Raw genomic sequence first — 24,419 nt, forward strand, 5'->3', positions numbered from 1 at the left:
GGTCTGCTCTGCTTGCTAGAGGCAAGCAAACACTCTCATCTAAGAGAGGCTTCCTGACTCAGCTTTAGCTGCAAAACCTTGCAGCTCTCTTAAGAGATCCTGACACGAAACACTTAAATGGTGTTGATAGAAGCTGACTGAATGCTTGTTTGTTTTCAGCCATAGCAGGAAAAAAGTTGTGCTGTTTTAAAATACTGGCGTTCTGGTCAGTCCTGCCAGGGCAAACTCGGACTCTTTCACGCAGGCGGTTCGTGTGGTTTGCAAGCACACACTGCTGACGCTTGCTTGCTGGCAGGGGCCTTGAAATGCCACAGAGTTGTGGCAATAAAAATGGCTACAGCCGGAGGGCTACCTCAGCCAAGAGGCTGGAAAGCTAAGGAATGGGCTGGATCCAGCTCCCAAAGCCATGGCTTTAATCCTACCTATATTGCTTGGTAAATTAAAGACTCATGTGGTCAGAAAAACAGAGAGAGATACAGTAAAGAGAGCGTCAAAAACAAAGAAAACTTCTAAATGATTTACAGTGTGTTAAAAATATATGCAGGTTAAAAGTTAAAGTTCTTAAAGTAAAATAAAATAAGGAAGAAAGAGAGTAGTTGGGTGTGGTAGTACACACCTTTAATCCCAACACTTGGGAAGCAGAGACAGACGGATCTCTGAGAGTTCAAGGACAGCATGGTCTACAGAGTTATTCCAGGACAAAGATATGCAGAGAATATAAAATAAAAGTAAAAATAAATGAAATAGAGGTTAAAATAAAGCTGCACAAAGATGGAAAATACAATGAGAATCTTGATACTATATGCTATTATGCTGTTTGAATTGTTTGAATGCTGAGGAAGGAGCAACAGCTGCTAAAAGATATTTGTTTATAAATGCTGCTGAACTAATCCAAGACAGATATTTTGAAAATACCTTGACTTCAGAATTTGGATCTAAGGATATGATACTTTGGAAAAGAGATTCTCCTTTTGTTTTCACAGAGGATGAGACCCTGTGGATTGCTTCTATCCCAGTATGGTATGATGGACCATGCCCTCCTGAAGGGTTGCTATGAACACCTTCAAAAAATCACTTCACTCGACTGCTGACTGAGATGAATCTAGGACACAGGTTATACCATGAAAGATCTGATTAATAGCGCCCACATACAGCAGGAAGCAGTTTGGAGAGAAATAACTGCGCCCATAAACCCAAATATTGTTTATAAATATTCTTTTACATTTAAAGGGGGATATGATATACGTATGAATAATTTGCATTGATATGTATTTTGCTTTAGTGTATGATATAGGTATGAATAATTTGCATTGATATGGATTTTGCTTTAGTGACTTAAATTTAAGGTCAATTTTGTTATATGTATATATATTTCTGATGTTGATTAGGGTATTGTGATTGTGAAGTTCATTTAAAAATGTAATGTAAGCCTTGCTTCCGGTTCCCGCCGCTGCCGCTCGCTCTCCTCACCTCTTGATGGACTCGGAATCATGGTGGCCACGGCCACGATGGCGACATTGGGCTCCGCGCGGAAGCGGCTGCTCAAAGAGGAGGACATGACCAAAGTGGAGTTCGAGACCAGCAAGGAGGTGGACATGACCCCCACGTTGGACACCATGGGCCTGCGGGAGGACCTACTGCGCGGCATCTACGCCTACGGTTTTGAGAAGCCTTCAGCAATCCAGCAGTGCGCTATGAAGCAGATAATTAAGGGGAGAGATGTCATAGCACAGTCTCAGTCTGGCACCAGCAAGACGGCCACCTTCAGCATTTCCGTCCTCCAGTGCTTGGACATCCAGGATCGAGAAACGCAGGCTTTGATCTTGGCTCCAACAAGAGAGTTAGCAGTACAGATTTAGAAGGGTTTGCTGGCTCTGGGGTACTACATGAATGTACAGTGCCATGCCTGCTTTGGGGGCACCAGTGTTGGAGAGGACATCCGGAAGCTGGACTATGGGCAACATGTTGTGGCAGGCACCCCAGGACATGTCTTTGATATGATTCGTCGTAGAAGTTTAAGGACACGGGCTATCAAGATGTTGGTTTTGGATGAGGCTGATGAAATGCTGAACGAAGGTTTCAAGGAGCAGATCTACAATGTGTACAGGTACCTGCCGCCAGCCACACAGGTGGTTCTCATCAGTACCACACTGCCTCATGAGATCCTGGAGATGACCAACAAGTTTATGACCGACCCTATCCGCATCGTGGTGAAGCGTGATGAATTGACTCTGGAAGGCATCAAGCAGTTCTTCGTGGCAGTGGAAAGAGAGGAGTGGAAGTTTGACACTCTGTGTGACCTCTACGACACGCTGACCATCACCCAGGCTGTCATCTTCTGCAACACCAAGAGGAAGGTTGACTGGCTGACAGAGAAGATGAGAGAAGCGAACTTCACTTGTCGTCCATGCATGGGGACATGCCCCAGAAGGAACGCGAGTCCATCATGAAGGAGTTCCGGTCAGGTGCCAGCCGAGTGCTCATTTCTACAGATGTCTGGGCTCGGGGCCTGGATGTCCCTCAGGTGTCCCTCGTCATTAACTACGACCTGCCCAACAACAGAGAACTGTACATTCACAGAATCGGGAGATCGGGCGATATGGCCGCAAAGGTGTGGCCATCAATTTTGTGAAGAATGATGACATCCGCATCCTCAGGGACATAGAACAGTACTACTCCACCCAGATAGACGAGATGCCCATGAATCTGGCTGACCTGATCTGAAGCTGGTGCTCGTGCGTCAAGGGCCTGGATATGGCGCCTATTGTGAGCTCCTCCTTGGAAACGGGAAGCCTCTATTTAGTGGGGTTTAAATGAACTGTCTTCTCACAGCCCCTCAGGAAGCCCCTTGGGCGCTGCCATCTTTTCTAACCCACATGTAAATAATCCAATGCTGTGAGCCTTTTACATTAAACATGGAAATTTTCCCATGAACTTGAAAAAAATAAAAAAAAAAAATAAAAATGTAATGTATATAGGTTGTTAATAGATAATCATAATAGTCAAGTTTGTAGTCATGTTAGTTAAGATTTTCTAGATGTACATAGATATATTTTAGATAGGCATTCTTCATATCTTTCAAAGATTATAGAATATGGCATTTTAAATGTTTTAATAATTTAGGGTTTTTCATGACAATGAGACACGTCTGCTCCTGGCAGCACCAGTTACTTCAAGAAGAAGATGGGCATCGAAGAGGCAGCTTATGGAGTTTGATAGCCATTTGGGAAAGAAACTGCTCTTGCCTGGACTATTGCATAAACTGGACACAGAGAACCCACAGAGAGAGAACTACTGAACTTGCCTAAAGGTGAGATGATCTTTCGGGGTTCCTGATTCATGAAAGAGTCTGCGAGACATTCTGCAGGACACAGCAGATAGTGACTGAACTGCCTTTGAATTTTCCTGCTTCATGGAAATGTCTGCTGGATACCATGGGGCCAAAGATGGATGCCCCAATGGTACAGAGAAACTTTGAGTGACTGTCCAGGCAGCGAGATGTCTCTGTCATTTCTAGAGTTTGAAAGATGCTTAATTCTTGTTTGCTTAGGTAATATTGTATCTTTCTGGAGTCTTTGATGGAGTTGAAGAATAGTTATAGTTATAATTTTCCTTTGTTATGATAAAAGATAAAATAGATGTAAATATTGTAACTGTAATTCTTACTTGATAACTGTTTTGTTATATGTAATTTTGCTGTTAAAGTTAAAGCCTTCCTTTTTTTGTTTAAACAGAGAAAGGGGAAATGATGGAGGAAGGTCATTGGCTAATAAAGAAACTGCCTTGGCCCATTTGATTGGCCAGCATTTAGGTGGGTAGAGTAAAAAGAACAGAATGCTGGGAGGAAGAGGAAGTGAGCTCAGATGCAGGGCAGCTGCCAGGTCAAACATGCTGAATCTTTCCCAGTAAGACTAGTGCTACACAGATTATTAAAGATGGGTTGATCGGGATATGAGAATTAACGAGTAAAAGCTAGAACTAATGGGCCAACCAGTGTTTAAAAGAATACAGTTTGTGTGTTGTTATTTTGGGGCATAAGCTAGCCAGGCAGCCATGAACTAGGTGGCAGGAACGCAAGCCCACAGCTCCTTCAACAGAGGAGTGTTCCCCTTGCTCCACATCCTTGTCAATATAAGTTGTCACTTGTGTTATTGATCTTAGCCATTCTGATAAGCATAGGATGGAATCTCAAAGTCAATCTGATTGATTTGTATTTCCCTGGTGGCTAAGGATGTTGAACATTTCTTTAAGTGTTTCTCGGCCATTTGAGATTCCTCTATTTACAATTCTTGTGTTTAGAATGTATCCAATTTTAAAGTAGATTATTTGGTTTTTGTTGATGTCTAGTTTATGTATTTTGGATGTTAGACCTCTACCTGATGTGGATTTGGTAAAATCCAAAGTTACTTGAGGTGCCATTTATTAGTCATTACTACCCTATAGGAGTTCTATTCAGAAAGTCTTCTCCTCTGCTAATGTGTTCAAGGCTATTCCCCACTTTGTCTTCTGTCAGATTCAGTATATCTGGTCTTATGTTGAGGCGCTTGATCCACATGAACATTGAGTTTTGTGCAATATATATATGTATATATATACATATATATATTTACATTCTTCTACATGCAGACTTCTAGTTTGATCAGCGCTGTTTGTTGAGGGTACTTTCTTTATTCAGTGTATATGTCTGGCTTCTTTATGAAAAATCAGGTGTCAATGTGTATGGATTTATATCTGAGTTTACATTAAATTTCATTGATCAACATTTCTATTTTTATATCAGTATCATGTGTTTTTTATTAATATAGCTGTGCAATAAACATAAAATCAGAGATAGTAATATCTCTATAGTAATAGCAGTTTTTTTATTGTTCAGGATTATTTTAACTACCCTGGGTTTTTGTTTTTCTATATATAGTTGAGAATTGTCCTTTCAAGTTCTGAAAAGAATTGTGTTGGAATTTTGATGGCAATTGCATTGAATCTGTAGATTGCTTTTGGTAACATGACCATTTTTACTGTGTTAATCCTACTGATCCATTATCATGTGAGATCCTTCCATGTTCTGATATCTTCTTCAATTTCTTTTTTCAAAGACTTGAAGTTCTTGTCATATAGACCTTTCACTTGCTTGGTTAGAGTTACACCTAGATATTTTATATTATTTGTGTCTATTGTGAGGATGTTGTTTCCCTAATTTCTATTTCAGCACATTTATTGTTTGTATATTGGAGCACTATTGATGTTGCTTTTTAGTTTATTTTATATTCAGCCACTTTGCTGAAAGTATTTATTTGCTGTAGGAATTCCCTTGTGAAATTTTTATGGTCATTTATGTATACTATCATATCATTTGCAAATAATGATACTATGACTTCTTCCTTTCCAGTTTGTGTCCTCTTGATCTCTTTCAGCTGTTTTATTGCTCTAGCTAGAACTTCAAGTGCTATATAGATATGGAAAGAGTAGACAGCCTGGTTTTGTTTCTGACTTGGAGTGGAATTTCTTTGAGTTTCTCATCCATTTAATTTGATGGTGGCTACAAGCTTGGTATAAATTATTACGTTTAGGTATGTCTTTGTTATCCCTACTTTCTCCAGGACTTTTATCATGAAGTGGTGTTGGATTTTCTCAAAGGTCTTTTCTGCATCTAATGAGATGTGTTTTCCTTTCACCTTTTAAATATAGGGGATTACATTTATGATTTTCATAAATGCATCTCTTGAATGAAGCTTATGTGATGATGGTGGATGATCTTTGTGAATTTCTTGGATTCGGTTTGTAAGTATTTTATTGAGTATTTTTGCATCTATGCTCGTGAGGGAAATTGATTTGCAATTTTCTTCTTCATTGAGTTTTTGTGTGCTTTAGGTATCAGGGTAATGGTGGCCTCATAAAATGAACTATTTGGACAATGTTCTTCCTGTCTCCATTTTGTAAAAATATTTGAGGAGTATTGACATTAATTCTTTGAAAGTCTGGTAGAACTCTATGTTAAAACTGTCTGTTCTGGGTTTTTGTGGGGGTTGTTAGAAAAATCTTAATGAGTTCTTCCATTTCACTAAGGTGATAGGTCTTATAGGTCTCTACTTGAGGAGTACTAGGGTTATACATGGACGCTGCTGCATCATCATGCCTGGTTTTATGTGACTTCTGGGCATTAGTTCCTTAAGCTTCCATGCCCAGTGATTTACCTAGACCTTAAAAAAAAAAAACTCACTTAAATCTAAAGTATGTTTTTGTGTATTTTAACACTATTTAAGATACCTCAAAGATTTCGCAGTTTGTGTAATGGTTTACAAACGCCTTCTCATTTCCTTCTAAACCTGCCTTCTTGACTTTAATCCCAGTGCAGCCTCCACACTTGTCAGGCACGGGTCACAAAAATCTACGTGGAAATTACCAAGCATCTCATGGGTTTGGGAATCCTGGAATTTTGCCATACACTTCTTTCTCTTAGATATGAAATCTGTGACTTATTCTTTGCCTCCACATGTTTTGTTTGTTTTGTTCTGTTTTCTCCTCAGCTGAGGTAGCATCTCCTTTGTCAAGACTTCCCTAACCTCATCATCCACCTCAGTTCAATAAGTTGAATTGTTCATCTCTGTGATTTCCATTGGAAACAAACAAAACTTTACCAAAACTTTTTGGTTAGAACCACCAAAAGCACAGTTCTTAGTAGACTAAACCATGCCTGTGCCTCATAATCCAGAAGTTAACGTGTTGTAAAAAAGAAATGGTTGTTTTATTTTTGCTTTTTTATTTCTGCTGATTTCATCCTGTGCACATTGAATTTATTCATGACCACCTACAGATGTCTAGTTATGTGAAGTTTCTTGTGATTTTCTTACTACTATTTTTATGTATTTATTGGCTTTCTAAATAATTTTTCATGCAATAAATTTTGATCACATTCCATCTCCTCCCCCAACTCTTCCTAGATTTTTCATACCTTCCTCTTTGCCCAAACTCATTCTCCTCCTGACAACAAAATGTGAACAAAAGTCAAAACAAGCAAAAAGGACCCAAAACAACCTACCAAAAAGTACACAAACATCAGGGAGTCCATTTTCTCTTGGTCTTAACCATTCTTAAAGCTTTCAATCCGTCTTTCATCCTAAAAATAAACTCCTGGTTGGCTTGTCCTAAATTCCATGTATACAAGCAACTTCTATAATCACAGGCTCCATTTCTATTGTTACAAATGCCAGAACATCAAAAAGTGTTTATATCTCATATATACAAACGTTTTTGTCATTAAGCAATATACTATAATGATTAGTTATGCAGCATTTACATTGTGTTAGGCATTATAAATAATCTAGAGATGATTCAATCTGTGTGAGGGTATGCATAAAATGCATATAAATAACAACTTTATATAGGTTACTTCAGTTTCTGAAGATTTTATTGTCCATCAAAGGTTTCATAACCAATTTATTGGGACTATCAAGGGGTGACTTTATGTGTATCCCAGGAATTGGCACTAAAACAGTGTTTGGTAGCCAGGTTACTATCAGAAAGGGTAATTAGTATGGAGGAAATTTTCCTATGACTATCATCATAAATTTGCTACAAGAAGTATATGTGGTTGGTACAAACGATCTGTGGGCCCCTGGATAGGCTTTTTTTACTTCAGTTCATTTCCTACCCAACACACTGCCTGGAACACAATAAATATCCATGATAATACCTTTGCCAAGCCTTTAAAAAAGTAAAATTAAACAGGTGTGATGGTTACATCTTTGCTTCCAACCCTCAGAATACTGAGACAGGAGGACATGAATTAGAAACCAGCTTGCTACATAGTAAGACCCAAACTCAAATACTGCATAAACAAGTAGATTAAATAAACAAACAGATAAATATAGATATAAAATACTTTATTCTGAACAAAGTGACTCAAACTGTATATTATAGGGGGAATGGAGTAATAAGGGTACACAAAACAATTTAAAATTTCCCCAATTCATTGGGTCTCCTGTGATGTTAAAACTGCTTATGACCTCAACAGATACATTTTTAAACTTTTTGAAGATATCATATATAAGTACATATATGATGGACAGCAAGAATCTGTTGCTGAATATATTTTTAAAGAACTTGAAGATTTCCTATATAAGTACTGCACTTACATCATTATCTCCTTCCTCTTGTTCTAGCAGTTCCTCTTATGAACCTCCCACTCAAATTAGTGGCTTCTTGTTCTTTAATTAGAGTTGGCACACACACATGCGTGTGCGTGCACAACACATCCACACACATATTTATTAATGTTTTATGCTGAGGTCATTTAGTATTGCTAATATATGTATTTAGGGGTGAACTCTGAGGTTGGCTAATGTATCAGGGAGTATATATTATGAACATTTATGTGTAAATAAGTGAGAGAGATGTGAGTTCTTTTTTACTTATATGCTACAGTAATCAAAAGACTTACCAAAGTGTAGAGGAGAACAAAGGAATGGCCAGTCTCCAAGTACCATGTGTGTACACAAAATGCTAGAACTGATATTTTCCTTTCAAATGGGCCCAAGTGTGCTAGCAGAATATCTTGGTGGAAGAACAGTTTCTCACAATACATTGTTAGCAAAAATGGGAATTCCCATTAAGTTTGATCAGTGATTGTAATGCCTGTTTCTAAAATTAATGAGAGAGTTTTAAATGTTTCCTCGGTCACCAAAACAGAATATAATGATCATATACACACAATAAAATGGCTGCTTTAGAGAGTGTAACTTAGCTGGCAATATTCACCTGACTGCTTCATTGGCTCGAAACCAAGTTATTTTTCCTCCTCGGCTATACCTTTAGGGTTGGGAGGTATCTGAACGCACTACTAGGATTTCAGTTTTTACACCACAACACATTTAATTTTGTTGTTTGTGTGACTTTGCCTTTGCATTTCTTTTTATATGAGTTTTCAAGTATCCCCTTTATAATAATATATACAACTGTGATAATGGTGATAATGATGACATAGGAAAGAGAAAGACTGTGTTTTCTTACTGATGGTTCTAAGAATCTTGTTGGATAGCATGTGAATATAACTAGCTGTAGACTTTACAGACTGTGGAGTGGTGCCAACTGCTATTAATGATGCATGAAATCATTATGTCTCCAAGGCACATATGACTTTTTAAACACTCCTCTGTAATATTTATGTTGCCTAGCTGTGCAGATAATTGTCCTGTTGGCTACTTACTGAGAGTTTCTCATGGTGAGCACTGATGTTTTTCTTCATCCATAATCACAGTGAGTCTGGTTGTCTAAGACCAGGGGTAATACATTAATTGGTTTTGAAAACTCCTGGGGGTGTGTCTTAGAAGTCCCTGTGAAGTGTTCTGTCTTCACAGGAATTAAATATTCAGGGATTGCAACCCTAACCCAGGAATTTGGAATGGAAATGTGAAAGCAAGAGGGTCGGTTTCTGTCCTCTTGTTTGTCCACTCATCCCACATCAAGCCTGAGAGACTAGCTAAGGCTGTCAATGACTTTAGAGGACTCCTTTGCTGGGGAGAAATTTGTACAGTTGTGACAATGAAGTGAGTTTGTTGAATTGTTTTTCACAGTTGAGGTGAAGACTTGCTGCCTCCAAGCAAGATAGAAATCATAGAGATCAGTTTCTGAGCTAAAAAGAGGGGTGGATTTGTATGCTGAGAGAGCACAAAGACACTCCGTTACCTACCTCTCCCTCTGGTCTGTAAAACAGAATAAACTGTATTTTGATCAAAATTCAAAAACTAATTTCAGAGTAAGATATTATTTGGGGGGTGGTCTGAACCATTTTCTGATGTGCTCACACTTTGTTGCTCTGAAATGTAGTCTCAGCATCACAAACGGAAGAAGAACTCAGATTCACTACCTTTCAGGAGATGCTATCAATCTCCTATCAGTACCGTTTGGCAGTGACTCAGGAAGACCCGACTGTACACACCAGATCTTAGAGGACAGCCACGGTGTGGGAAAGCCTGCCTAGCTCTCTGACCTAGAACCAGAAATGACTTGAGCTCTTCTATAAACAAGAGTACAAAGTGTATCACCACATCAGCCCTGCCCCAACCCCGCCTGGGTAACAGAACTTAACTTTCTTTAAGGTCTGTGTTTGCACAATGTGGGTAGAGACTGAAGACGGGGAAGGGTTGGGAGTGGGTGTGAGAATCTCATTATTCTAATTAAAGAGAACTTTGTTTTGGAAGTTTTGTTTCTTCCTGGTTCACTCATTACAGATTAGCCTGTCATGCTGGAAATAAGTGTCCAGTTTTGCAGAGTCCTTTCCTGTCCCCCTCCATCTTCTCTCTTCTGTCTAGTTAGCATGTGACCACCAAGAAGTTGTCTAATCAGTTTCAAGCAGAGACTGCCTTCCAGGCTGTCATTTTTGTCATCTCCATAGCCTGTTTGCTCCCATTTACAAGCAATGACAAGATGAGAGGAAGCAGAAACTTACCTTGAGACAGGAAACATTTGAATATCTTCTAGTTTTACCTCATTTCCTTTGAAAAGGGAGCACTTCTGGATAGTCTTTTGACCTGTTCTATAAGGAACAATGACATAATATCTATTTCCTGATTGTTTCAGAAAAAAATTAGTCTTCATTATAGAATTAGTGGTCTTTAAGAAAAATAGCAATGTTATAGATATTGTATGTCTAATCAAGACCATATATGCTCTAACTAAATCGGGATATTATACCGGATTGGCAGAATTTGAATATTTATCTATTTCAGGTTTGGTAATCAGAGGGGAACCATTTGACTTGACATATAGAAAACAGTATTTTCCTTACACTCTGAAAATGAACAGGTATTAATTGAATAGGAAAAAGAAGGTTAAAGTCACTATAGGGCCAAGCAAATTATGAGAATGGGTACATCCACTTCTCTATAATGGGAACAGAACATAGGTTGAAGCCAAGCGTAGGAATGTCCACACAGTCAAGATGTGATGGAAGAGGTAAGGTCTGTATTTGCCATGTTTCACATCAATGGGAGACGAATGATGTTTGAATAGTACAAAAGGAACAACTATGCTTTGGTGCAGCCTCCCCACAAAATGTATCACAAATAAGTCTCATCCTTCTTCTGGCCTATAGTATAGCCTCTCAAACACCCTATTAAAGAGTATTATAATGGCTGTGGAAGCCCAAAATTGTTGCCATAGAATCACTTGCTCTCTGTGATATAAATGCTATAACTTGACAATCATATTTCTTGTGCCCGACTTTCATATCTTCCTAGTTCTTATGCTGAAGTGGAATAGTATGGGCTTTGGTTTGTTACCAAAAAGCAGCAAACTGCCTCTTCTCAGGAGCTTGTTTAAGATGGCTTTATACTCTATTGCTTCTGGGTTCTGACCATGAGTTTAAGAAAATGAAGAAAAGCTAGAAAACCATTAAAATCTATTTCAACTAAACCAATTAAATCTGTTTATGGATGTACAACAAACTAGTCCCAAACTTAGAACCTCAAAACATAGGAGTATGGATGCTGTCCATCAGGTGTCAAGCCATAGCTTAGCTCAGTCCCCTGGTCTCTGAAGACTGCATGCAGTCAAGGTGTGAACAATGCTGTGGTCATCTCAAGGCTCCTGTGATGAAGGTCTGCTTTCAGGCTCATTCACACAGATATCAGCAGGTTCAGATCTTCTACTATCATTCTTTGCCATATTGGTCCATCATAGGAACATACAGAACTTGGCATCTGGTCTTTCTCCAGCAAGCAAGGGATATAGTGAGTGTTAAAAAAAAAAAATCACAGAATTTTTTGTTGTTGTTGTTGTTAAAAAAAATACTTGTAAACCAGTCACTAAAATGGCATTTTTTTTTTGCCTATTCAGTTTGTTAGATGTGAATCAGAAAGTCCTTTGGATTGCATAAGAATATGAATACCAGGGAGAAAACACTGGGGTTGAGATTCTTTGAGAGTGCCTATCACATATTAAGAATATTTCTTTTTTTTCAAGTGGTAGAGCCTTTTAAAGATGTAAAACTCTTTGGAAAACTGCTAGGTAAACTCAAATGACTCTGAATTAGTATAGGTGCTAACTTTGGGAACCGTGTTTTATTTATTAGTTTATTTATTTACTTTCAGAAACAGGGATATAGCAGCAATGTACTGGCAGAATTGAGGAGATTTGTGTTTGAAGAAGTAAACTAAAGGATTGTTGTAATAGTCTCAACAGGACTTAATGAAAGCCTGAGCCAGGATGTCCAATAGAGACAATAGAAAAAGATGGAAAACAAGAATAAAAAGACATGGTACCAAGCAGAACACAGGATGTGATTACAAAGGAACAAGTGTGGTTAGGACTCCCAGGTGGCTCCGGAGTTTTGGTGACATTTAGGAAAAAATGTAAAATTTCAAAAAAAAAAAAAATCTGGTTTGAAGAAAAACTGCCGAATTTACTTATGTTGGGAATTTATTTAAACTATACAAGAGCAAATGCAACCTGCCTATTCATTTGTGGAATGGTTACACATAAGCAAAAGGAAAGAAAAGTATGTCATGACCTCTAGGATTATATGTCTAGACGATTGGAAGACAGGCAGAGCCAGGGAGAGAGGTCAATACAGGGCTCTAGATTCCTTTGTTATGAATATAGAAATTCTGTGAGAAGAGATGATCAATCTTAATCAAAATCACCCTGTAGCTTCAATGTGTTCTAATTTTATTTTCCACTCTTAAAAATCTAATAGAGCAGTTAAAACCATCTCCATTTTACATAAGAGAAGATAAGTAGGTCAGAAACTAAGTAGAGACCTAACATCACAGAGCTTATAGAAAACTCAGAATTGACATCACTCTTTTCTGCACTCCTCTGGAAACTTGTGGATTAATTAGAACCAGAAAAGAGAAAACTTTAATGGTATTGTGTGAAAACAAGAAAATATTTTTTCAAGATAATTAGCAGCTGCAAACTTTTCAGAGAGGGCTGTTATAAAAAAAACACCATGAATGAAAATGAAGACTCCATGCTTGTAGAGTGAGAAGAATCGAGTTTTGGACATGATCTCCCGGAAAGGATGTGTTGCAAGATGCTGGCCACACTGATTCTTAAGCAGGGTAAGGCTTGCAAAACAGCTGTCAGAGTTCTGAGTGGGCCAGTAACTGTTATGAAAAGCACATTTGAGAAGTAATTATAACATAGATGTTTTATGTCCTGCGTGGTTATTTTGAGTCTGGGCAGCCAGGAACAAACAAGTGTGCCAGTGTGGCTGACTATATCCATGTAAAACCTGAGAAAGCTTGGAGAGGAATCTTAGTCACACACACACACACACACACACACACACGAGTTTAACACAGCTTCTTGCTCTGTTTGCTACCAGCTCCTTTAAGAGAGGTCTTCCTGATTCAGTGGTAGAAAAAAAAAACCTACGCAATTTCAAAATGGTGGCTTCCTGGGTTGTGCTGCCAGTACTAACTTTGGCTCTTTCAGGAGGCAAGCACTTGAATGTGGTTTGTGTGTAGTGTGCTTCAGGTTACTTGGTGACAGCAAGGGCAAACTTGCTACCAGAACTGAGGTAATGAGTGTGGCTCCCACCCTGCAGTGTCAGAGGCAGTGAATGAACTTCTGCCATGTTGGACTGGGCAGAGCAAGCAGGCAGGGCCGTGTTGGCCCTAGCAATGGCGCTGCTTAGGTTTTTAAGAAGCACTTTACATTTTAAGAAGTCATCCTGGTCAGAAAAGGATTACATATATGCAATAAGGACAGATTCAAACATAAAAAAAAAAAAACCTCTAAATGAGACACAGTTTACTTAAAAAATGTACATAGGCTTGGGAAAGAGAAGAAAAAGTATAGAGAGTTATAAAAAGAAGTAAAAGTTTCTTTAAAAAAAAACAAAGTCTTTAAAGAGACAGAGTACAGACTGTCATAGATTAAAAGGAGTAAAATAAGCCACATAAAGATGAAAAATACACAGTCTGAATTATGTGTATTATTGTATTTTCTTTGAATTTTTTGACTGCAGAGAGATATTTGATTCTGGAAAAAGCTAAGCTAAACCAACATATATGTTTTAAAGGTTTCTTGACTTCAGAATGTAAGTCTAAGGATATGTTGCATTGGAAAAAGGTTCTACTTTTATTTCCACAGAGGATAAGAACCAGTCAATTCCAGACTAATGTGGTTTGATGGACCAAGATCCCCTGAAAGATTACTGTGAATACTCCCAACAAAAGCAGGAAGCAGTTTGGAGAAAACTATGCCCAAATTCCCAAATACTGTTTATAAATATTTGTTTACATTTAAAGGGGGAATATGCTATAGAGATTTGCATTGGTATGGATCTTGCTTTGTTGATACAGATTTAAGGTCAATTTTGTTATATGTGTATTCTGCTCTTTATTAAGGTATTGTTTGTTCAGCTCATTTAAAAATATAATGTATAATCAAGCAATAAAGGTTAATAGATAATCATCTATAATAGTTAAGCTTTTAGTCATGTGAGTTAGATTTTCTTGATATACAGAGGTATATTTCAGATGGATAGTTATTCTTCAATATCTCAAAGACTACAGAATATGGTATTTAAAATGTTTAATAGCTTAGGACTTTTCATGACAATGAGACACAAAGTTAACATAAATCTTGATTGCAAATAGTTTGTAGGAAATAATTCAAATGTCAAAAGTATTATTAGTATATAATATTTGTTATGGCAAAAGTTGTGTTATAAAAATATGTAAGAGTAGAGCTGTATCTCTGTAAATCATAGCATAATCACACAACAGAATCCCGTGAAGTTGTCTACATTTTTAATGATAAATAGAGGTTTTCTATGCAGAAAATAAAAAGCTACACATATTATGCAACCAGTTGAAGGAATGTGATCGGACCTCATATATGAACATGGAACCCTCGTTAAAAAGATGTAGCATAAGGATTTTCACAGTGAACAACCCTGCTGAGCAAAACTACCTGATTCAACACCTGACTCTTATTTCACATTGTCCCTAGTAAAGGGGGCATGATCTGGTCACTTCTAGGTAGATTTTATTTAAGTACATTGAGTTTTCAGGTATTTCCAGGCTCAGACTCAAGCAGATGAAGTCACTGGACACTGCAGCTTCTGTGGCCCTCACTCTCCTGGTCACCACACCAGGCAAGCATCTGCTCCCTCACACTCTTACTCCTGGGTTGAAACTTTTCTTTGGGTTCCTCTTACTTTCTGCTCTCTGTGATATACACTAGAACCCACAAGGGAATAGATCCTTCTGATACACATGGTAATAGAACTGTGTGGAGTTGTAGTATCATATTAAGTTAACCAGATTTATCTACAAATTGAGGTAAGGTACAATCCCATAAAATCAAATGTTTGTTTTCAATGATCAGATTTTATTATTTAACTGACTACGAAAAGAACATTAGTGGCTGTGTTTCTCTTTCCAAATACATCAGATTAATCCCTTTGGGAAATATCAGATATCTTAAAGAATGATAGTACTTGTCAAAGAATAACATCTTCATTTAGAAATCCTCTCATTGCCCATTGAGCATCATGTACAATCAAATAGACATTGACCATATCTTATATCTGTACAACACTTAGGCTTCATGGATAGGATACTGTAGGCTCTTACTTAACCCTAGGAAAGCAAAATTATAAAGTAGAGTGGGAGGTGGATGAAGAGTCTGGAAGTCAGTTGCATCATCTCCTCAGGTCAGTCCTAGCAGAAATGCACAGGAAAGGACTCTGGGTGCTTGGAGCCTGTGCTGTGTTTAATATGCCACACTTTTATACTTTCTCCACAAAGAAACTTTGTTGGCAATCTGGATAAGTGCCTGTAGCATGAGAAAGACAAAGGGGGAAGGGAGGCTGACAGGCCTGAGGCTCACATCTTTCACCAGCTTCCCAGTGTGCCCAGGATCATCCCTGCAGGATCTTTACATCTTCAGCTTCTTCTGCTCTTTCTTTTCTTCCGTTTTCCCCTCCAAGCTCAAAAATAGCTTGGCCATTAGAAAAAAAAAATAAAAAAACCATTTCAGGCTGCAAATATGCGATTGCACAAGATCCTACTTGTCAAAAAGCAATTCTATAAAAAGCTGTGGCACATTGGCCTCTGTGAGGTGCTTCCCTCCCCTTTCAGAGCTCCCTTAACAGCCACCTCTGATCTGTGCACAGCATCCTTTTCAGAGTGAGAATATCTTTGGTTTATGTTGAAAGGTTTGGAAAGAGTAGAAACATGAGATCACCGCTTCTGAGGACCCACAAATTGCAGCCCGCCTGCTAATACCCGATATTTTTAATGTTTGCTACAGTGGTTCAGACAAATTCGAAAGACATGTTTGGATTTCCATAAAGGCCGCAGTAGGCTTTCAGAAAACTCAGTGTGGAGTGAGGGTGAGAGAGGGGGGAACGACTGCCGTGTGACACAGGGGCAGACAATGCACCCCTTCTGCCCAGTTCTCAGTAGAGTGCCAACTTGGACAGGAGGAAAGAACAAAGCCCTCTGAGCCATCAGCACTGATACGCCACTTGCCATGCAGCAAAACCTGAGCAGTTTTAAAAATCATCTTTTTCCACTATGACTATTTGTAATTAATATAAATGTTTCTATTAAGATTGGCAATCTAAGCTGATGGGGTACTGAAATAGAAAAGGGAGAAAAAGGATGAAGTGGACACGTGACAACGGAACGTGGGGGCTGGTGGCAGCCTGATGACAAATGAGGTGTGCAGATGCAGTGACAGATCACATTCAATAATATATACGGCACCTGCCTGACAAGCTTGATGATCTGAGTTCAATCCCTGGAACCCAGGCATAGGTGGGATGAGAGAATCAACTCAGCTCTACAGAATTGTCCTCTGGTCTGGAGGTCATGCTGTGGCACAAGCAGCCTTCCTAACATAAACCCCATGGAAGCATAGACACAGTCACAGACACACACACACACATACACACACACATAGAGAGAGAGAGGAAGGGAGAGACAGAGACAGCAACAGGGATACAGAGAGACAGAAAATAAATAAAATTTAAAAACATTTTTAAAAAAAATTAGAAATAATAGAAATTTATGGGAGATGGGCAGAGGTGTAGGAGAGAGAAAAGAGGAGAGTTAAAAAGGGAGTAAATATTTATTCTTCCCAGATTCTTCAAGTGCTCTGGTGCAGTGAACTCCCTGACCAGCAGGAAAAGACGACCACCAGACGAGGATTCTTCCCAAATCACGCTTTATTGGAGCCTCTTGGTTGAAGGGAGAGTGGAAGCGAGGGGTCCCGAGCGCCAAGCGGCGGCTGCTTATATAGGGGGTAAGGGAACGAGTCCTGCCTGGATTGGCCGATGCGCGCCTGCCGATGCTCCTGGTCACGGGATTGGCCCTAAGCACATCATCGCCACTGCGCATGCGAGAGGCACGGTTCCACTGCGTTGCCTAATATGGAGTTGTTCACCAAGCGAGGTGGGGCCAAGCGCCATCTTGTAATGGCGGCCACTCAAATCGGCTCCCAGCACTCCGATCTTTTGTAATTAAAGAAGGGTGACATAACATTGAATGGGGAAGGATCCTGGAAGAGATGGCAGAGGAAAAAAACATGATTCAAATATAGTGCATGAAAAAATTTTAATAAAAATGAATAACTACAAGAAAAGCTTTTGTTTAAACAATTTTTGGCTTCTCGTTTGAGTTACTGGTTAGTCTGATTTCTTGTGTGTTACTGCTTTACTTTGTTTTTGTTTGCACAATTGTTTGTTTCTTCTTGTGGGATGGCTACAGGAATGCATTTCTAATTCTGCTTCTGAAGAGGCCTTTCAAGGCATCACCAGTGCACATCCCTGACTCTGTCACAGGATTTTTGACTTTATGAGTCTGCTTCACTATAAGCTCAGTTTAAAATAGCAGGACAGACTGGTTTGTAGATGGGGGGGGGCGTGTTTTTATTGTCATTCTTTTGAAAGATTATAATATTTTCCACAATGTAGAACCTGCCCATAAAAATTCTTAATGCCTAATATATCAGGAATGAGAAGGAAAGACAAGTCTTGAGGGTATTTTTATTATAATCAGTATTTCTACTTCATATAAGCATGCAGATATAAATGTGATACATTAAAAGACATACTCAGTATGTGTCTCCTTGATCCTTGCTTTGAGACACCCACAACTGATAACATATTTGGCTAGTCATTCAACTAGGTTATTACTACTTAAGAGTAGAGAATTTTCAAGAGTTAGCAAAACATCTGATTAGCTGCAAAAACTATTTTTGCTGGATACCTAGTCACAGGTTCTCTTTGATTTGTTCAAGGATGCTTGTTCCCATATGGTCCCACTTTCATCAAATTTCTACCATTTTTGTTTACCAAGAAGTCTTAACCATTTCAGCCTTCTTTCTTTCTCACAGTGACCAACTACATCCCTGTCTGCAGCCCATATCTGAGCTTTGCATTTATTAGTTTTTTCCTGCAATAAATGGATAGCTTTGTTTACACTTTTAATTTAAGGTCATCTTTTAATTTCTTATTTTAAAGAAAATATGTGTGTGTGCATGTGCATGTGCACACGTGCATTTTAACATGTATACATGTGTGCAGATGCTCACAGTGGCCAGAAGAGTGCATTGGGCCCTCTGGAGCTGGACTTTACAGGCAATTGTTAGCCATCTAATGTGGATGCTGATCCGTTTCTCCAACCCCTTAATCTCTTCTTTTATGCATTTCTGAATGCATTCATGTGTTTAAGAAGTATTAATGGGTTGCCTTGGTAGAGATAAAAGATGACTAAGTAATGATTCCTTCTCTTGAACAGTTTTCTGCATAGAGATAGTAAAATGAACAGTCCATTATAACAGCACACTAAATGTTATCTATTCATACAAGTGGATTCTGAGTTTTCACTGTGACCCAGACACTCTGTAAAGAAGAGATTAGGAATAGATTGACAAACAGAAAGAATGTTTAAATTTGGAAAGGGAGACGATTCTTTAGGAGGTGACCTCCAGGAATGTTGGAGAGTAGGAGAGAGTGGGTTATATCCAAAACAGAGAAAATGGTATTTGAAAAGTTTAAGAATCCAGAAGTACCAACTGGGGACCTTGCAAGCCCTTTGCTGTGTGCTGGCCCTCAGAGGAGTTCAATCTGTCATGGGAGCAATCATCAAATACATGTTCAACAAAGGAATTATGAGAACTGAGGGTGGAGAGGTGACAAGAAGTAAAGTCTTACAAATCCCATGTACCATTATAAGAAGCTTGTAATTTATCTTTTACTTATAGGCCGAATGGAAAAAGAAATGGCAACATTAGTGAAACCAGGCACCTGAAAGGGAAGAGGCATGATGATGCTCACAATCAAAATTTCCTCATTTGTAAGATGATGCTAACAAATCTCAGCAGTGAAGAGACTGCTTCAGTCTGCATCTAGTAACTCAAATGTAATCCTGTACTAGGAGCATTGCCTGAGCTTCCTAGGAACTTGGTAAAGATGTAAAATACAGGCCACACTCAGATCTCTCTCCAGAGTCAGAAACTGCCTTTTCATAGGTCCACATACTATTTCAAAATTATCTTAAAGTTTGGGAAGCATTTATCCTGGAGTTATTTTGTTATCACTTGCAGGGATAAGGATAATGGGAAGATCTGAGAGAAAAATCAGTGGAACAGTGAGTCAGACTTTGAGAGTGAGTAGAGAGAGAGCAAGGAAAAGAGGGAGAGAGAGGGAAACAGAAATACAGAGACTGAGACAGAGGAACAGAAAGACATAGAGACAGAAAATTGTCTCTAAATTAAATTCAAAAGCAACTTGATTCTGATATGCATTTATTTTTCTGTGACTTCAAATCTGTTCATATATGTAATGAAATTCTGTAGCCAATCCCTGCTATAAAGGCTACAACCAAGGGAATGTTTAGGATTGCATATGGAGATATCATAGAGCCAAAAGATTTCTGCTCAATAAGGCAGTATTTTTTTGATATCTTGTAGTGATATTTCATTTTTATTTTAATAAATAAAGCTTGCCTGAAGGTCATAGAGTAAAACAGGCCCACTGGTCAGCCTTGCAGATCAGACAGTGGTGACACACACCTTTAATCCCAATAGCCACACTAGTTTGCCACAGAAACCAGGCAGTGCATGCCTTTAATCCCAGTCCTAGAGAGGAATATAAAATGGAAAGAGAAAGCTCACAGCCACAGGCTCACCTTAAGATTCTGGGAGTCAGGATTGCCGTTTCAGACTAAAGTAGAGGTAAGAGCCAGTGGTTGGCTATTTTGCTTTCCTAACTTTCAGGTTGAACCCCAGATTTTGTACCTGGTTTTTTATTAATCATGCTACAATATCTACCTCAAAACTGTCTTTGTGACAACAATGGAAGATAGGATAAATGGTTTGTCTTAGTACATTTCAACATGAGAAAATAGATAAAATTGGATGAAGGTAAGGAGAGGCAAAACATAGAGATGGGTGGGGGGGCAGGGGAAAGGGGAAAACCTCTTCTGAGTCTTTTCCACTATTGCTACCAATTTTTATAACATGTTGGACAAAAGATATTTTCTTCATGACCAAAGCAAATGAAAATTCTAAATTAAATGTATTTTTTCCCTTGGACCTTGAAATGAATTGGAACCTAATGGTTTTAGATGGGTTTTTTTTTGGGGGGGGGGGGGTTGCTGGTCTTGTTTAGTCACTGTGTATTCAGTCTTGTTTGCTTCCTCTCCTTGTTCCTTACAATTAGAGAACCTGAGTGTTGGATGCTAAGGTATTTGCCCTAGGCTCATTAGACAACTGAGGCTCCCCAACCCTTTCCCATCATGTCACACCATCCTTTAAAAACAGATAAATCTTGACCTCTTTGCTCATATTCTCCCTCCTCCCACTCTTCAACTGGGCGTTGGGAACTCAGCTAGTGATCCACTGCTGGTCTCTACCTCTGTTGCTGGATGAAGGTTCTATGGCGACATTTAAGATAGTCATCAATATGACTACAGGGCAAGGCCAGTCCGGTCACCCTCCCCTCTGTTGCTTAGGGTCTTAGCTGGGGTTACCCTTGTGAATTCCTGGGAATTTCTCTAGTGCCAGGTTTCTTGCTAGTCCCATAATGACTCCCTCAATCAAGATATCTTTTTTTGTTCTCTGTCCTTCCTCCATTTCAACTATTCTGTTCGCTCAAGTTCTCCTTCCCTCTTCCCTTCTCTCCTTCTCTTCCACTTCTACCCTTCCTTCTCCCCGCACCTCCATGTTTCCAATTTTGTCAGGCAATCTTGTCTATTTCCCCTTTCATGTGGATCTCTATATGTTTTTCTTAGGGTTCACCTTGTTACTTAGCTTCTCTAGGATCATGAACTATAGGCTCAATATCCTTTGCTTTACAGCTCGTATTCACTTATAAGTGAGTATATTCCATGTTCATCTTTCTGTGTCTGGATTACCTCACTCAGAATGTTTTTTTTTCCTAGTTCCATCCATTTGCACGTGTAAATATGCCACATTTTCTTTATCCATTCTTCAGTTGAGGGGCATCTAGGTTGTTTCCATGATAGAGACACCCACTAAAACATTTTATCTCAGCTAATGGGAGCTCATCAAGTTTAGCTGAAAAGGGTAGGAACCAGCACAGGTCCAAACTAGTCCCAAATGTGGGTGACAGTTGTATGGCTGGGGCAGACTGCGGAACCAGGATTTATACCTACTGCTTGTACTGACTTTTTGGGAACCTATTTTCTTTGGATGGATACCTTGCTCAGCCTAGATATAGTAGGGAGGACCTTGGAACTTCCCCAAAGCAAAGTTCCTTATCTCTCTGAGGAGTGGCGGTGGGAGGGGTGGGGGAGTAGGTGGAGGAAATGGGAGGAGGGGAGGGAGTGGGAACTGAGATTGGTATGTAAAATGAAAAAAGATAGTTCGTTTTCTTTCTTTAAAAAATAAAATAAACACACACACACACACACACACACACACAAAATTGAAGTACCAGCAACCTAGAACATAGATCTTATGACTAAAGGTACATGTCCAGAAGATTCAGTCTGGAAAAGGCAGAGGCATTCTCTGCAGCCACAGAACTGTGAATTTCATCAGTTCTCAAGAAGACCAGAAACATTAATTCAAGGTCTATGATATATAGTACTTGATTTTAACACAGTTGCATTTTAGTTATTATATATCAGTATCAATCAGTTCTGTATACTTTGTTGGTCTTTGTACCAGGCTTTTTCTTTTGGGGGGCTACCAAGCAGTTCCCAAACCATGACATGGAGGCTTCTTATTAGTTATGAATGCTCCACTTAGTTTAGGTTTATTTCTGGTTTGCTCTTTTCACTTAAATTAACCTGTTTCTCTTTATTTACCTTTTGTCTTAGGGATTATTACCCTTTTTACTTCTGCTTATCTTAATATCACTACTTCTCTATGTCTGGCTGGCAGCTGCCTGGCTTCTGGTCCTAGGCATCTTCCTCATTCTCTCCTCCTCCTTCTCTCACTCTTTTCTCTCTCTCAAGACTAGATTTCTCATCCTATTTATTCTCTGCCTGCCTACCCCACCTATCCTCCATCTATCCTTTCTCCTGCCTAACTATTGGCTATTCAACTTTTTACTAGAGTGATCCAATGCCTTAGTCAGACAAGGTGAAATAAATGCAACTCATCTTTACATAATTAAACACACATCCTTACATTGTTAAGAGGTAGCATAAACAAATGAAATACATCTTTTTCTAGCTAAAATAATATCTCACAATAGGTCCTGACACTTCTTATGTCTATTTTTGTATCATATAGATGTAACAATTCAAGGACTTTATAGTTAAAGCAGGTGAATACAATCAGAGAACTATAACCAGGCATTTGGGGTAAGGGTAATTCTTACCTGGGCTAGAAATTAAAAATACATTCAAATTTCCAGACAGTTAAGGGCAAGGCATTATAGAACATACAAAAATCAGTCAAGGGCTCTTCCATGAAAAACCTAATAATTTAGAATGGGAGATTCACCATATTGACTTGTTAAGCATCATCCATGAGGCAGAGATAAAGTGAGCCAGAAAACTGAGAGTTTGGGCTATTTCGGCTGTGAAGTGAGTTACCCAAAGACTTGGTGGTGTTCAGTACCCACACATTCTGAGACATGGGAGCTAAGGCAGTATACTGAAGGGACAGTGTGTCACAGCTGTGGGATGTCCAGGGCCTCTACTTGATTACTCAGCCTGTATCAGCTCTTGATTTTTATTTGTTTGCATGTCTGGTAGCCAATGCTGACTAGACTCAAAGATTAGTAGGCTGTAAGGCACAGGGCTTCTCAGGCCTACTGAGAAGACACTGTCTACTATGGGAGAATGCTCTCATACACTGTAAAGATTTGTCACTCATATTGTCTTAATAAAATACTGATTGGCCAGTAGCCAAGCAGGAAGTATAGTTGGGACTACCAGACTAGGAACATTCTGGGAAAAGGAAAGACAACACAGAATCAGTCAGCAGTCAGACATAGAATAATCAGGATGAGAATGCCTAGCTGAGTAAGGTATCAAGTCATGTGGTGAGCATAGATAAGAATTATGGGTTAATTTAAGTTGTAAGAGCTAGTTAATAATAAGCCTGAGTTAATCGGCCAAACAGTTTATAATTACTATAAGCCTCTGAGTGTTTCTTTGGGACTGAACAGTTTCAGGACTGGGCAGAACAGAAACTTCTGTCTACAAATGGCATCCAAATGTTTGGCAAGAATTTCCACATAAAGTCTGAAAAGTTTTTTTTTTTTTTTAAGATCCAAAACCACAGAGAAACCCTGTCTTGAAAAAAAGATTCTAGACAGACAAGAACAGAGGCAAGTGCAGCATCTTGATAACTGTCTTTTCTTCAGTAGACTCTGTTTACTGACGGCAAGCAGAGGTGTGGATCCCTTAAGAAAGGCTTCCTGACTCAGCTAGCAGCAAAACCTTGCAACTCTTTTAAGATGCTTTGCCACTGAACAGTTAGGTGGTGTTTATGAGCAGCTGGTTTCAGGCTTCTTGGTGGTAACATGGACCTAGAAATTCCACAGAGCTGTGCCAATAAACATGGCTCTTGCCAATACTTCCACCATGAAGCTTGACTCTCAGGAAGTCAAGCAATAAGTGAAATCAGTCACCATAGTTGCCACTTTAATCCTAGGTATACTGCCTAACTTTTTAAGGTCTCACGTGGTCAGAAAAAGATAGAGATATACGGTAAAGACAGATTCAGAAAAAACAAAATGGTTTACAGTATGATAAAAGTATACATAGCCTTGGGAGAGAAAAGAAAAAGGATAGAAAAAGCCCTTATAAAAGAAATTTTAAAAACCATGTAAAGATGGGAAATACACAGGAAGTCTGGATACTGTATGTTTTTGTGTTGTCTTTGAATTGTTTAACTGCTGAGAAAAGTGTAACAGCCACTAAAAGGTATTTGATTATAAATGCTGCTGGATTAATCCAACCTATATATTTTGAAATTGA

The 24,419-nt window shown here is 38.9% G+C and overlaps 1 pseudogene; it reads left to right on the forward strand.

Moving 5' to 3' along the window:
• The first annotated feature begins 1,488 nt into the window (after nucleotides 1-1,488).
• On the forward strand, nucleotides 1,489-2,915 carry LOC130880151 (eukaryotic initiation factor 4A-III-like; annotated as a pseudogene).
• The last annotated feature ends 21,504 nt before the right edge of the window (nucleotides 2,916-24,419 follow it).

Source organism: Chionomys nivalis, chromosome 1, assembly GCF_950005125.1.
Source record: "Chionomys nivalis chromosome 1, mChiNiv1.1, whole genome shotgun sequence".
Taxonomy (NCBI): Eukaryota; Metazoa; Chordata; class Mammalia; order Rodentia; family Cricetidae; genus Chionomys; species Chionomys nivalis.